The sequence below is a fragment of the Elephas maximus genome, chromosome 7, assembly GCF_024166365.1.
Source record: "Elephas maximus indicus isolate mEleMax1 chromosome 7, mEleMax1 primary haplotype, whole genome shotgun sequence".
Classification (NCBI taxonomy): domain Eukaryota; kingdom Metazoa; phylum Chordata; class Mammalia; order Proboscidea; family Elephantidae; genus Elephas; species Elephas maximus.
In genome coordinates, this window is record NC_064825.1 from 48,954,769 (window position 1) to 48,970,967 (window position 16,199).

The following is a 16,199-nucleotide window of genomic DNA, read 5'->3' on the forward strand; positions in this document are numbered from 1 at the left end:
ATCCCAGCTAATCCTTTCACTGTAAAATATTTTGACAACTTCTGCCCTTCCTCTTCCATCTTGTCCAGTTAATCCTTGAATTTTCCGGCAGCTTCAACATCACTTCCTGCTTCTCCAGTTATATGCACGTTCACCCAGTGCCGTTGAGTCGATTCCGACTCATAGAGACCTTATAAGGGCAGAGTAGAATTGCCCCGTAGAGTTTCCAAGGAGCATGTTATGTAAGCCAAATCTGCGTTTGAAACGATGAAACCAGCCCTTGCTGGCATAAAGCACTTGCGGTAGGCCTCTTCTTGCTGTTCCTTCAGGTTTTCAAAAAGGCTGCGTGCCTTCGTTTGAATCATCAGTAAAGTCGTAGGAGTCTTCTTCTGGGTTTGGTCTTCTATCCAAATCATCAACAGCTTCTCCATCTCTTGGATTGGCCCTTGCCTTTTTGTTAAAATTGTTGGTTTTATGCCAGTTCCTTCTTTAACTGCCTCCAAAATCCTGTTCTTATACTTAATGATAGTCAAAACATCGAATGACACAGTTCTTCACATGCTGTTTCGCTGACTTTCTTTCCATTATCATAGGCCTTAATGATCTTAATCTTTATATTCATGTCTAGAGCCTTCCTCACCGTTTTTTTTTTTTTTTCCGATTAGGACTTTCAGTGGCATGAGTCTTTTGCTAGACATAATATTGTTTGGTATAAGCAATACAGATGTTACAGTTAGAGAAACTTGAACAGCTAGGCTTCAGATTACCAGCTGATGCTTCATATGGTACAAGACACTGAACATGATCATGCTATAGGCCTGGTCTCTCAGTGAAGTTGGTGTCAGTGTCATAACAATGAAGTAGAAGTCCTAATGGTTGTCGAGCGAATGGGCAGTTCAGTTGTCATATGTTGTTAGAGTTGAACGTTGCCCAACTTTCTGCTGGTTAACCACTCCTGACGCTGCCACCGACTTCACTGTAGACCAGGCTATAGCCTATTATACAACAGTATTTTGAACAGTAAATCATAAAATTGAAATCTGTGAGTGAACATCTGAGAATGATAAAAATAATAATAATAATAATAATAATAATAATAATACCAGCAAATTATATGCTGCAACATTGAATGGTATCTCATCGTGGTTTTGATTTCACTAATGACTAGTGAAGGATTCTATGGAGAAAATATTAAACGATGCAGGAAGCATCAAAAGAAGATGGAAGGAATATGCAGAGTCATTATACCAAAAAGAATTAGTCAACATTCAACCATCTCAAGAGGTAGCATATGATCAGGAACCGATGGTACGGAAGGAAGAAGTTCAAGCTGCACTGAAGGCAATGGTGAAAAACAGGGCTCCAGGAATTGATGGAATATCAGTTGAGATGTTTCAACAAACAGATGCAGCGCTGGAAGTGCTCACTAGTCTGTGCCAAGAAGTTTGGAAGACAGCTAGCTACCTGGCCAGCCGACTGGAAGAGATCCGTATTTATACCTGTTCCCAAGAAAAGGGGATCCAACCGAATGCAGAAATTATCGAACAATATCATTAATATCACATGGAGGCAAAATTTTGCTGAAGATCATTCCAAAGCGGCTGCAGCAGTATGTTGACAGAGAACTGCCAGAAATTCAGGCCGGATTTAGAAAAGCACGTGGAACCAGGGATATCATTGCTGATGTCAGCTGGATCCTGGCTGAAAGCAGAGAATACCAGAAAGATGTTTACCTGTGTTTTATTGACTATGCAAAGGCATTCGACTGTGTGGATCATAACAAACTATGGATGACACTGAGAAGAATGGGAATTACAAAGCACTTAATTGTGTTCATGAGGAACCTTTACATAGATCAAGAGGCAGTTGTTCAGACAGAACAAGGGGATACTGATTGGTTTAAAGTCAGGAAAGGTGTACGTCCGGGTTGTATTCTTTCACCATATGTATTCAATCTGTATTCTGAGCAAATAATCCGAGAACCAACCTGGACTATATGAAGAAGAAAGGGGTATCAGGATTGGAGGAAGACTCATTAACAACCTTTGTTATGCAGATGACACAACGTTGCTTGCTGAGAAGTGAAGAAGGCTTGAAGCACTTAGTAATGAAGATCAAAGACCACAGCCTTCAGTATGGATTACACCTCAACTTAAAGAAAACAAAAATCCTCACAACTGGACCAGTAAGCCACATCACGATAAATGGAGAAAAGATTGAAGTTGTGAAGAATTTCATTTTACTTGGGTCTACAGGCAACACCCATGGAAGCAGCAGTCAAGCAATCAAAAGACGCACTGCATTGGGCAAATCTGCTGCAAAGGACCTTTTCTTTAAAGTGTTGAAAAGCAAAGATGTCACCTTGAAGACTAAGGTGCACCTGACCCAAGCCATGGTATTTTCAGTCACCTCATATGCATGTGAAAGCTGGACAGTGAATAAGGAAGACTGAAGAAGAATTGACACCCTTGAATTGTGGTGTCCTCGAAGAATGTTGAATATACCATGGACTGCCAAAAGAACAAACAAACCTGTCTTTGAAAAAGTACAACCAGAATGCTCCTTAGAAGCAAGGATGGCGAGACTGTGTCTTACATACTTTGGACATGTTGTTAGGAGGGATCAGTCCCTGGAGGACATCATGCTTGTTAAAGTAGAGGGTCAGTGGAAAAGAGGAAGACCCTCAACGAGATGGATCGACACAGTGGTTGCAACAGTGGGCTCAAGCATAACAACGACTGTAAGGATAGCACAGGAGGGGGCAGTATTTGTTCTGTGGTGTGTACATAGTGTTGCTGTGCGTCAGAGCTGACTGGACGGCACTTAACAACAACAGTGACAAATGACGTTGAGGGTTTTTTCCTGTGCTTGTTGGCCATTTGTATATCTTTGGTGAAATGTCTATTTGAGTCCTTTGCCCATTTTTTGATTGCGTTGTCTTTTTGTTGTAAAATTGTAGGAGTTCTTTATATAGTCTGGATATGAAATCCTTATCAAGATATATGCTTCCCAAAATTTTCCTCCCAATCTGTAGGTTGTCTCTTTACTTTGTCAATAAAGTTTTGATGCATAAAAATTATTAATTTTGATGAAATCCAGTTTAATCTATTTTGTCTTTTGTTGCTCTCATGCTTTTGGTGCCATATCTATATTTTCTTCTCAGAGTTTTATGGTTTTAGTCCTCACGCTAAGGTCCTTGATTCATTTTGAGTTAAATTTCATATATGGTGGTAAGGTATGAGTCCAGCTTCATTCTTTTGCATGTGGAGATACAGTTGTCCCAGCATCATTTATTAAAGAGATTATTTTTTCCTTTGAATAGATTTCACACCCTTGTGGAAAATCAGTTGACCATAGACGTGTTGTTTTATTTCTGGACTCTTAATTCTATTCCATTGGTTTATATGTCATAATACCATAGCTAGATTTTTAATAGGAGCTTTTCAGTAGTGCTTTCAAGAAGCTTTCTTGTTTCAAGCATGGTTAAGGTCAGTTGCAAATCAATCCAAAGTACTTAATGACTTTCGGTTGGTGTGCTCTGTACTTCTTTTTTTAATCACATAAGTGACCTTGGGAATCAGACCTAGCGCCCTCATTTCATGTAGCAGAGCACTACTAAGTAATTAAATGTGGTAATATTGGATTTTATGACACGCAGTTTTGGTATTCATTCTCTCAATCTGTGATTTTAAATCTGTATTCTTATGGTTTCTTAGTCTTTGGTTTATTGATTTGTAGAAGCTTTTATGAAAAAATGCTACATCCATGTTTTGATTATGCCCACTTGGTAAGAAGTGGGGGGGAAGAGAGCTGAGAAAGAACCATATTTGGAGTTAGTATATGTAGAATCAATTTCTGCTCTAATAACTTCTTACAGATAATTGAACAAATGACTTAATTTCTCTGAACCATAGGTTTCTTATCTGCTAAATGGCTGAGCTGATAACCCCTATCTCGTAGGGTTTTTGGTTGTGAGTATTAAGTACAGTAAAGATGGCAAGAGTACCGAGTCTTCAATTAATGTTAAGTTGAATGTGAATGGAAAGATAAATGGAACCCAAAATAAGTGCCAGACCATATTTTAAAGTTTTTTTATAATAGCTTTATTGAGACATAATTTACATATCAGACAGTTCATCAATTTAAAGTGTACAATTCAATGACTTTTAATGTATTCACAGAGTTGTATAACTAACACCATAGTCAATTTTAGAATAATTTCATCACTCTCGAAAGAAATCCTGTACCTTTAGCAATCACCCCTTTCTTCCCGTATCCCCTACCTTAGGCAATCACCAGTCTACTTTCAACAGTAGATTTGCCTATTTGTATATTTTTATGTGACATTTTATATAAATAGAATCATATAATATGTGGGCTTTTGTGATTGGATTTTTTTACTGAGTATAATATTTTTAAGGTTCTTCCATGTTGTGAAAAAAAATGTGTAAATACTTCATTTCTTTTTACTGCTGTAAAATATTGTTTATCCACTCATCAGTTGTTGGTCATTTGGGTTCTTTCAACTTTGGATATTATGAACAATGCTGCCATGAACATTTGTGTACAAGTGTTTGTGTGGACATATGTTTTCAGTTCTCTTGGGTGTATACCTAGGAATGGAATTGTTGGATCATAGGTAACTCTATGTTTAAACCTTTGAGGAATTTTAGACTGTTTTCTAAATCAGCTGCACCATTTTATATTCCCATCAGTGGAGTATGAGTGTTCTGATTTCTCTTGTTTTTTGTCTTTACTAGGTGTGAAGTGTTACCTCATTGTGATTTGCTTTACATTTCCCTGATCAGATCTATGATTTGTAGATATTTTTTCCCCATTCCATGGTTGTCTTTTCACTTTCTTGATGGTGTCCTTTGAAGCACAAAAGTTTTTAATGAAGTAAGTCTATTGTCTATTTTGTTGCTTTTCCTTTTGTGTCATATCTAAGAAGCTTGTCCAAAGTCATGAGGATTACCCATCTGTCTTCTTAGAGTTTTATAGTCTTAGTTATTTCATTCAGATCTTTGATCTATTTTGATTTAATTTGTGAGTTGTGGGTCAAACTTTATTTTTTTGCATGTGGATATCCAGTTGACCGATCACCATTTGTTGAAGAGCTTGTTCTTTCCCAGTTGAATGGTCGAAAATCAGTTGTCATGTATCAGTTTCTTTCTTTACTCTCAATTCTGTTTCATTGATCTGTATGTATATCCTTATGCCGTTACCACACTGTTTTGATTACAGTAGCTTTATAGTAAGTATTGAAATTGACAAGTGTGAGCCTTCCAACTTTGTTCTTTTTCAGTATTCTTTTGAAAGATTCCATTCTAGATCCCTTGAATTTCCACATGAATTTTATGAATAGCTTGTAGGTTTCTGCAAAGAAGGCAGCTGAGATTTTGGTAGGGATTGCATTGCAACTGTAGATCACTTTGGGAGTGCTGCTATCTTAACAACATTGAATCTTCTGATCCATCAATGTGGAATGACTTTCCATTTATTCAGATCTTTAATTTCTTTCAGTGATTCTTTGTAGTGCTCAGAGTATAAGCTTTGCACTTCTTTTATTAAATTTATTCCTAAGTATTTTGTTCTTTTTGATGCTATTGTAAGTGAATTGTTCTCTTAATTTCAGTTTTAGATTTTTCATTGCTAGAATGTAGAAAGACAATATTGATCTTGTATCCAGCAACTTTGCTGAACTTTATTGGTTTTCATCATTTTTTAGTGGCCCAAACCACATTGTAAGCCAGTAATATCAAACTCTTTTCCATCATACTTTTATCAGAATTCCTAGTATGTCTTTATGATTTTTGGATGCTGATGATATTATTCATGTTTATTTCGTTTATCTCATTAAATTCTTCCCCCACATGCAAACTCTCTGAGGAAAGGACCCTGGTTGTCTTGCTTACCTTTCTATACCCTTCATAGGCTTAGCAATTTGGTACATCTCCAAGGATTTGCTGAATAGAGTTAAAAAAAAAAAAAAAGGATTGAACTTAGAGTCTTTTAGAGGTCATTAAGACCTGCTTTCTGCTGGATGCAGGAATTGTTTTTCTGATGCATATTATTTTGAACTTTGTGGTAGGTAGACTGCTAGCTTATTATACAAGTCCTGCCCTTTTAACACTTCATACCTTTATACCTTTGAAAAGCCTTCTGTGTATGCCCACAATGAATCCATCCTTGCTGAATTCCAGTAACACAGCTTGTTATTATTTTTACATGTCTCTCTGTTTTCTACCCAGCTAGGCAATATCCTCCTTTAGTAGGATGGCACTCTGCACCCAGAGGTGCTTATTAATGCTTACTGATTTGTTACCTGATTATAAGAGGACACCAGAGGAAAAAATATGGTGTCATCTTATTCTCTCTTTTTTGTTACTTTTATCACTAGCTGAGGTCCTGGGTGGTGCAAATGGTTTGCACTCAACTACTAACCTAAAGGTTGGCAGTTCAAACCCACCCAGCGGCACTGCAAGAGACAGGCCTGGTGATCTGCTTCCATAAAATGTTACAGCCAAGAAAACCATATGGAGCAGCTCTACTCTGTAACATATGGGGTCACCATGAGTTGGAATGACAGGGCAGCAACAGGTTTGGTTTTGATTTTAACGCTAGTTGAGCTGTAAGTCCTCAGTGAGAATGTCCAGAAAAGGGAAGTTTTCAAAGAATATTCAGTCTGCTTAGGGGAAGACCAGATTGAGGACTTAAGATGTAATTAAGGAACAATTAAAAGCTGAATTAATTACTAATATTGATTATAGAACACTTAACAATTTGATCTTCGCACTGGGAATACAGTAGTGAATAAAACAGAGTCCCCAGCATGCTAGTGTATAGAAAAAAAAAAAAAATCAGGCAAGGTATGGAGAAAAAGGAGTGATTGAAGGAAAGGATGCTATTTTAGATATTTAGATATTTTAGGTTGATCACCTCATGAGGTGACGTGTGAGTGGTGATCTTAATGAAATGAAGGAACAAGTCTTATTGATAATCCAAGAGAAGAATGCCTTAGGCAGAGAGAACTGTAAGTGCAAAGTTTCTGAGGCAGTATTCTGCTTGTCTTATCAAGGAACAACAAAAAGGGAACCATGCCCCTACTGCTGTTCACGGTAAGGGATCTGAGGCTTGCATGTTCTTGGTCCTTACTGTTGGCCACTGTTGGAGTATTTCCAAGCAGCATGAAAGTTGATGCTAAAATTTAATTTTACTGTAGTGTGGCCGAAGTGTAATGACCCAGGAGAGTGGTAGAGATCAGCTAGGTAGAAGGGAGCTAGACGGCACGGTGTCTTATAGGCCATGGTAATGACCTTGAATTTTACTCTGAGTGAGATGAGAAACCATTGCAGAATTGTAAACCAAGTGGAGTGTCATGATTTGAATTGAATTTAAAAGGAATGTTTTGGCTTCTGGGAAGAAAGGAACAGAGGATAGACAGATGGTGAGGACAGAAGCAGGTGGATCAAATAGGAAGCCATTCCAGCAGTTAAGGAGAGAGATAATGAAGGCTTGAACCAGGGTAGTTCAAGGTAGTAGCAGTAGGGATGATAAGAAGTGGTTAGATACTGGATATATTTTGAAAGTAGAACTGACAAAATTTGCTGATAGATTGGATGAGGATTATGAGAGTAAAAAACTAGTCAAAGATGATTCTGAGGTTTTTGTCTTGAGCAACTACAAGATTGGAGTTGCTGTTTACACAGATGGGGAAGACTGGGAGGAACAGGTTTGTAGGGAGGGATTAGGCATTTATTTTTAGACATAGCGCATTTAAGATATTTAATAGACAATCAAGAGGAGTTGTCAGATAGACACTTGGATATACAAGTCTAGAATTCAGAGGAGAAGTCTGGGTTGGAGATATAAATTTGGGAGTCAGTAGTATATGTAAAGCCATGGACTGGAGATCATGTAAGACATATGTGCAGATAGATCAGAGAAGAGATTTGATGAATTTAAGAGGCTGAGAAGATCGAAGGAATAGCCAGTGAAGTAGAAGAAGCACCAAGTCAAAGTGGAGTCCCAGAACCAGATAATCTGTGGGAGATAATAGGTATCTTGGCTTGGTAATCTGGAATGCGAAATCTAATTACAATGTGGCTCCAAGTAACTGTGGGACATTGGACAGTTCACTTTATGTCCTTGGGTATTGGTTTCCTGATCTCCAATGTGCAAGATTTGACTAGATTTTCTATAAACTTCCCCCATGATAGTAATAAACATATTTATATGACACTTTATAGTTTGTACAAAGAATTTTTATGTGTTTATTTCATCTTCATTATTTTTAACATACATTTTTAACACAGATGAGGAGATTAAAGAAGTTAATCCAAGGTTACATAGTCAGAGTTTTGAATCCAGTTTGGCCTGATACCAAACCTGTGTTCTTTTCTTCTGTGCAACAACTATCTTTTTACACTAACATTCTACAGTTCTGTGACCCTGAGCACATAGAATTCATTTGTTCAGTAAGTATTTGTTGAATACCTGCCATGTGTTAGTTACTGTTCCAAGTGCTGGTGGTATAGCTGTGGCCAAGAAAAAGTCCCTTCTCTTATAGATCTTTTATTCTAGTGGGTAGACTCACCGTAAACAAACATACTAACAAATAATATAACTTTAACAACAGCAACAACAAAACCCGAACACATTGCTATAGAGTCAATTCTGACTCATAGCAACCCTATAGGACATGGTAGAACTGCCCCGTAGGGTTTCCAAGGAGTGGCTGGTGGATTCGAACTGCTGACCTTTTGGTTAGCAGCCAAGTTCTTAATCATTGCACCACCAGGGCCCACTTTCGGGACATAAAAAATAAAGCAGGGTATAAAAGAACAGGGTACATTGGGGGTGGGGGGTGATCAAGGAAAGCCTCTCTGAAGAGATGGTGTTTGAGTAGAGAACCTGAATGATCTGAAGTAGAAAACCATGAGAACACGTGGTGGTTCAGAGCAGAGAAAACAGCTAATGAGAAAGGTCCAGGGACAGCAACTACCTAGGTGTGCTTTACAAACAGCAAGAAGACTTTTGGTAGGACATGAGGTGGATAAGCAAAGCACATAAAGCTTCGGATTCATTTAACCCTGGGGGTCAGTTCTGACTCCTGTCATTTACTTTGTGGTGTGACTGTGGGCAGAGTACCTGATTTTTCTGAGCTTTAATTTCCTTATCTATAAAACAGAGATGATAGAAGGTGGTCTTGAGAGTGAAAAGAGAGAATGAATATAAAACACCTAGGATGGTGATACGGTTACTGCATACCTACTATTAGACAATGTTCTAGGCAGTCATTCCACGGTTATCAAATGAATTTAGTTGTTTTTTATGTTTTTTATTTTTTCCATTTGTTTTAGTCAGCAGATCTTAAAATTCCTTTTTGTGCCAGGGCTGTACAAGGCATGCTCCCTGATCTCACCTTTGTGTTGAAATCAGGGAAGAAAGTGTTGGACTGAAAACAAAATGAGTTAGAAGTTGATGAGTAGGTACAAAAATAAGGGCTTGAGATTCTGGTAATTGCAGTCTCTGATACATTATTTATTATGGAAAGAGACTCCATGTGCATTTCTGTCATCTTCCCTCATCACCAAATACTAGTTCTACACAGGCACTTCCCAGCCAGTCTTCCTGCTGACCCAAACCTGCTTGCCTTAGGAAAATCAAATAGGAGCCAAATCCACCATCCTTATAAGACCATCTGCTTTCAGACCTGCAGCTGCTGCCCTGAACAATTGCAACCCAACACAACTGGAATGATTTATTCATCTCTAGGTAACATTTGTGCACCAACCTTCTGGCAAAGTACAGTATCAGCTTTGCACTTCCTGAAGAATCCAGCACAGGTGGCCAGCTGTACTGTGAAGGATGCTTCTGGCTTAGAAATGGCTGATGGACAGGTGGAGGTAAGCTGTTAGCCAGAGGAAGAGCAGGGTGAACATTGGGCAACAAGGGAGAACTTGTTGTCCAGTAAAGAGTCTTGATTGTGTATCCTAGGTTCCTGGAGTGCTTGAAATCATTTAACTCAACTGATTCTTTTAAGTTAGGTGTTGTATCATTCTTGAGTTAGGTGAGGCCATTAACTTCCAGAGAAGGGAAGGGACTTAATTTAAGTCCCTATATTGCACATAGCAGTTAGGCACAGCCAAAAGTAGAACTCAGATATCCTAGTTCCCATCCCAGTGCTTACTTCCCCATGTTGTGTTGTGTCGTGAAAAATATTTGGGCAATATCCATATATGAGATGGTATTATTATTATTTTTTGCTCAGTTGATAACTTGCTGTGATACCTTGACCTACTAATATCTCTTTGCTCCTTAATAACTGAGTGACTGAGCAAGTTCCTTAGTTTTTTGGAACCTCTATTTATAAAATGAGGATTATTAACACTTGTTCAAAATTGTTCTGAGGATTAAATGAGACAATGTATATGAAAGCTGCCTAGGTCATTTTTTATAATTAGAAGATACAAATGCTAATTTCTTCTCTTCCTTCAGTTCAATTTAGCCAAGACTGATTAAGCATCCACCTTGTGCCCTGGTGGCACAGTGGTTAAGAGCTCCAGCTGCTAACCAGAAGGTCGGCAGTTCAGATCCACCAGCTGCTCCTTGGAAACCCTATGGGGCAGTTCTAGTCTGTCCTATAGGGTCTCTAGGAGTTGGAATCAACTTGATGGCAATGGGTGGGTGACGGATGTGCCAGATACCTTTCTAGGCTCTTTACTTACATTATCTTATTTAGCCCTTAAGTTCCTTTCTTTTTCCCCTTATTATATTGAGGGTCTAATTAATAATGTAATAGTATTTTTCTTCCATGACAGAATTCTTCCATAATCAAATATCCATAACAAAACACAGTTACTGCAAAGAAGTGATGTTTACTTTCAGAAAAATCTAGATTGTTAATGTGAGCCTGTGTTGTTATCTGTGGTAGAATACAGCTAGAGTTAGTCTGAATCTTGACCAAAATGGCCTCTGCCCCTCCTACAAGGTGCTTTGGAGAGTCTCTATTTGGAGGGGTACTCACAACTATGACAACACTCTGTGTTACCTCAGAGAGGCTTGGTTTCCCTTTTAGAATGGTTAGTTTTAGTAAATTGCTTCCTTTTTACCTTAGGTTGTAGGCCTTTTGACAAGCCATCTGCTTCTCGAACCCATTTTCCCTTTACCACCAAGGGCTTGCAGGCAATTGTTCAGATGGAGAACAAAAGCTTTTTCCAGTTCCTGGTGGTTTTATAAGAGTGGGAAGACCTCAAGAGGAGATTGCATCTGCTTATTGGAATTCATTTGTGATGTGTGCCTGACCTAGGCAGTATTTTACCAGGACTCTGCTGAGGTTGCCTGAAGAGGAGATAAAAATCTGGAATGGAGGTCTGTCACCATGGGCTTTGCTATTCCAGTTCTTGCCAGTATCAGCCAGGGCTCTGAAGAACTTGTTGGGATTGCTGCTGCTGCTGCTTTTTTTGGTACCTGCATCTGTCGTCCAAATTTTCTGCTTGCCCTTTGTTTTTCTCTTTGTCTTTCCAGGTTGCTGATCCATTCAGTGAGTGGCTCAGTACAGTGCAATTCAACAGATTGTATTAAGTGAAGATTCAGTCAGTAATGAATAAAATAATGTACAGGGGAACCTAGCGCAAAGTAGTGGAAGAGCTTTTCAGCTTTCCTTACACTGGCTCTGTCACCTTGTGTAAATCATCTAAACTCTGAGCCACAGTTTCTTCACCTCTGAAAATGAAGATACAAATATCCACCTTGCCCAAGGTTATTGTTGAGAATTAAACGGGAGAATGTATAGGAAAGGATCTTGCTTAGTGCCAAGCATTAAGTAGGTGCTCATTAAATATTTCCTTCCATCTTTCTTCCCATCCCCTTAAGGACTGTACGTAGGGAAATTAGACATGATATAAGCGACGTGTGTGTGTGTTTAATATAGTTGTGAGAAGTGGTTGAGGGCAGTGGTGGTATGGTAATAAAATTCTCACCTTCCATATGGGAGTCATGGGTTTGATTCCCAGCCAGTGTACTTCATGCACAACTACCACTCGTCTGTCAGTGAAGGATTGCGTGTTGCTATGACGCTGAACAGGTCTAGGAAGAAAGATTTTGTGATCTGCTTCTGAAAATCAGTCAGTGAAAGCCATGTGGATCACAACAGTCTAGTCCACACCCGATCATGGGGATGGTGCAGAACTGGGCATCATATCATTGTTTTGTGCTTGGGGTCACCATGAGTTGGGGGTTGACTGGGTGGTAGCTAACAACGGCAAGAACAACAACAACAACAAGTGGTTGGAATTTGCCATACAGTCATTGGGAACTGGAAGGTGAGGGTTTGGGGCAGATGTGTGTCTTCTTTGAAACAAGTCTGGAAGATACACTCTTAATGAGATGTTGTTGTTGTTAGGTGTTGTCAAGTTGGATCTGACTCATAGTAACCCTGTGTACAACAGAACGAAACACTGCCTGGTCCTGTGCCATCCTCATAATTGTTGTTACGCTTGAGCCCATTGTTGTAGCCACCGTGTCAGTCCATCTTGTTAGGGTCTTCCTCTCTTCCAATGACCCTCTACTTTACCAAGCATGATATCCTTCTCCAGGGACTGATCCCTCCTGATAACATGTCCAAAGTATGTGAGACAGTTTCGCCAGCCTTGGTTCTGAGGAGCTTTCTGGTTGTGCTTCTTCCAAGACAGATTTGTTTGTTCTTTTGGCAGTCCATGGCATATTCAATATTCTTTGCCAACACCACAATCCAGAGGCAGCAGTTCTTCTTCAGTCTCCCTTATTCATAGTCCTAAAGAAAACCTTAGGAGGGAAAAAGAAAGAACCTGGAGGTGGCGGCCTTGGGATGCTGGTTTCCTCAGGAGGACCATTAGAGTGTCTGGTAGCTATTGGTCTCTTAAAGATAGAATAATCTGCTTCATAATAAGCTGAGAACAGAACCTGGGGTTTGTAAGCATGAGAACTGCATATTGGAATCAGCTAGTACATAGCTTGGAAAGTTGTAGTCACCAGTCCTTTCCTTCCCACAGCAAAATCTGTCACGTTATCATCAGAATGATCTATTTAAAGATAAAATCTGGTCATCTCAATTCGCTGTTAAAATTTTTCATTGGCTCCCTGTTGCCTTCAGATTAGAGTCCAGACTCTTTCTATGACATACTATGTGTTTCTTGATAGGACTTCTGCCTACCCTTTCAGCCTCGTCTCCCACTGCTCTTGCGTGTGCTCTAGTGACACTGCATTGTTTGCATCTTCTCAATCCTTCCATGCTCATTTATGTTCTGGCCCATGCTAGTCTTTCTGCTATGCTGTACTTCTTTCCTACCCATCTGTTTTGCCTGACAAGCTTCTACTCTTTTTTAGAGCTCTTCTTGAGCGTCATGTTTTCTGTGCAGTCTCCTCTGACTTCTGAAGGTGAAGTGCCATGGAATGAGAGGCCTTCTTCCTCCTTTCTGAGTTGTTCCCCCCTCACTAACATAAACTCACTGCCCCCTAAGGTTCTTATCTAATTATTTGTCTTCCTGTTTTCAATTTCATTCCATATAGATAGTTTGTAAAAGAGCATAATGCTCAAGGCAGACTTTTTTTTCTTTTTTACTAGTTAAACTATTGTTCAGTTTTAAGATGACTTCAGGGGATGTTTTTGGTTAAAGGTTTAAAGATTATCTCAGGGCAATGATTTCAGGGGTTCATCCACCCTCCATGGCTCCAGCAAGTCTAGAGTCCATAAGAATTTGAAATTCTATTCTGCAGTTTATCCCTTTTGGTCAGAATTCTTCTGTGGAATCTTTAATCAAAATGTTCAGTAGTGGTAGCTGGGCAGCATCCAGCCCTTGCCAGTTCTCATGGCAAAGGAGGCAGTTGTTCACGGAGGCAGTTAGGCACACATTCCCTATCCTCCCCCTATTCCTGATTCTCCTTCTTCCTCTGTTGTCCAGGGGAATAGAGACCAATTATTGGTCCTTGGATGGCCAGTTGCAGGCTTTTAAGACCCCAGGTACTACGCAACGAACTCTGAGGTAGAACAGAAGCACTAAACGCATTATTAGGCCATTTAACTGGGATGTCCTATGAAGCCATGACCCTAAACCTCCAAACCAAGGCACCAAATCCCATGAGTTGTTTGGTTGTACATAGCAGCATCAGCAGATGCCTTTTTTTTTTTTTGGTCATTGTTGTAAATATATCTATCACACAAGTTTTGCCAGTTCTGCATTTTTCAGGTGTACAACTCCTTGGCAGCAATTACAATAATTGGTTGTGCAACCCTACCCTTAATCAATGTGATATTCGTATCATCATTAACCCCCCTTTTTCCCCTCCCTCTCACCCCTAGTAACGACTAATAAACTTTGTTCTCTATACATTTACCTTTTCTTGTCTTTTTATGTAAATAAGACCATACAATATTTGTCCTTTTGTGACTGGCTTATTCAGTATAATCTCCATCGATACTGTGTCATGTATCGAGATGTCATTTCTCCTACTGACTGAGTAGTGTTCCATTGTATGTACGTACCATATTTTGTGTATCCATTCATCTTTTGATGGGCATTTAGGTTGTCTCTACCTTTTGACTATTGTGGATAGTGCTTCAGTGAACGTTGGTGTACAAGTGTCTTTTTGAGTCTCTGCTTTCAAGTCTTTTGGGTGTATACCTAGGAGTAAAATTGCTGGGTCATATGGTAGTTCTGTTCTTAGTCTTTTGAGGAAGCGTCACACTGTTTTCCACAATGGCTGTACCATTTTGCATTCCTACCAGCAATGGGTAAAGGTTCCAGTTTTCCCGTATACTAGCTGACGTGTTGTTTTCTGTTTTTTTTTTTTTAAGCCATCCTAGTGGGAGTGAAATGGTATCTTGTTGTGGTTTTGATTTTCATCTCTCTGATGGCTAATGACACTGAGCATCATTTTATGTGTTTGGTGGCCATTTGAATGTTTTCTTTCGTAAAATGTCTATTCAAGTCCTTTGCGCATTTTATGATTGGGTTGTCTTTTTGTTGTTGTTGAGTTTTTATGTATATTTTGGTTAGTAATTCTTGTCAGATATGTGGTTTCCAAAGATATTCTCTCAGTGGGTAGCTTGTCTTTGCACTTTTTTGATAGTCTTTTGATGAACAGAAGTTTTTAATTTTTATGAGGTTCCATTTATTTTATCTTTTGCTATTTGTGCTTTTGTTGTTATATTAGAAAATCCACTGTTGAAAGCTAGAGATGACGGTGTTGCCCCTCTTTGTTTGTCTAAGAATTTTATGGTTTTAGTGTGCACATTTAAATCCTTAATCCATTTTGAATTTGTTTTTTTGTGTGTTGTGAGGCATGGATCCTGCTTCATTTTTCTGTATGTGGAAGTCCAATTTGCCTAGTGTCATTTATTGAACAGATTTTTCTTTCCACATCAAGTGGACTTAGCACCCTTGTCAAAAATCAGCTGACCATAGATGTGTGTGTTTATTTCTGGGCTTTCAGTTCTATCCCATTGATGTATGTGTCTATTGTTATACTAGTACCAGGCTGTTTTTATTACTGTAGCTGTATTTAAAAAAAAAAAAAAAAACCTGTTGCTGTTAAGTCAATTCCGACTCAGTGACCCTATTGGACAGAGTAGAACTGCCCCATATGGTTTCCAAGGAGTGCCTGGTGCATTCGAACTTCTGACCTTTTGGCTAGCAGCCATAGCTTTTAACCACTGCACCACCAGGTTTCCAGGCTATGTAGCATGTTTTAAAATCAGGAGGTGTAAGTCCTCCTACTTTGTTCGTCCCTTTCGACATTGTTTTAGCAGTTCAGGGCCTCTTACCATTCCATATAAAGTTGAGGCTTGGTTTTTCTATTTCTGTAAAGAAGGCTGTTGGAATTTTGATCAGGATTGCATTGAATCTGTAGATCACTTTGGTTAGTATTGACGTCGTAGCAGTATTAAATTTTCTAATCCATGAACATGGAACATCTTTCTATTTATTTACAGCCTTCTTTTATCTCTTTCAGCAGTGTTTTACAGTTTTCATTGTGTAAGTCCTTCATGTCCCTGATTAGATTTATTCCTAGGTATTTTATTCTCTTAAATGCTATTGTAAATGGAGTTGTTCCCCTAATTCCCCTTTCAGGTTTTTCATTGCTGGTGTATAGAGTCTTGTAATTATTTTCAAATTAGTTTCTGCCTTTCTTCTTGCTGTTTGTGTAGAAACACAACAGAGAATATTATTGTCCTTTCT

The 16,199-nt window shown here is 39.0% G+C and overlaps 1 protein-coding gene across 3 annotated transcripts in view; it reads left to right on the plus strand.

Annotated features, from left to right (window-relative positions):
• FAM168A (family with sequence similarity 168 member A) overlaps positions 1-16,199 on the plus strand; it is a 229,236-nt gene that overhangs the window by 72,693 nt on the left and 140,344 nt on the right. The gene's annotated exons all lie outside the window — the stretch shown is intronic.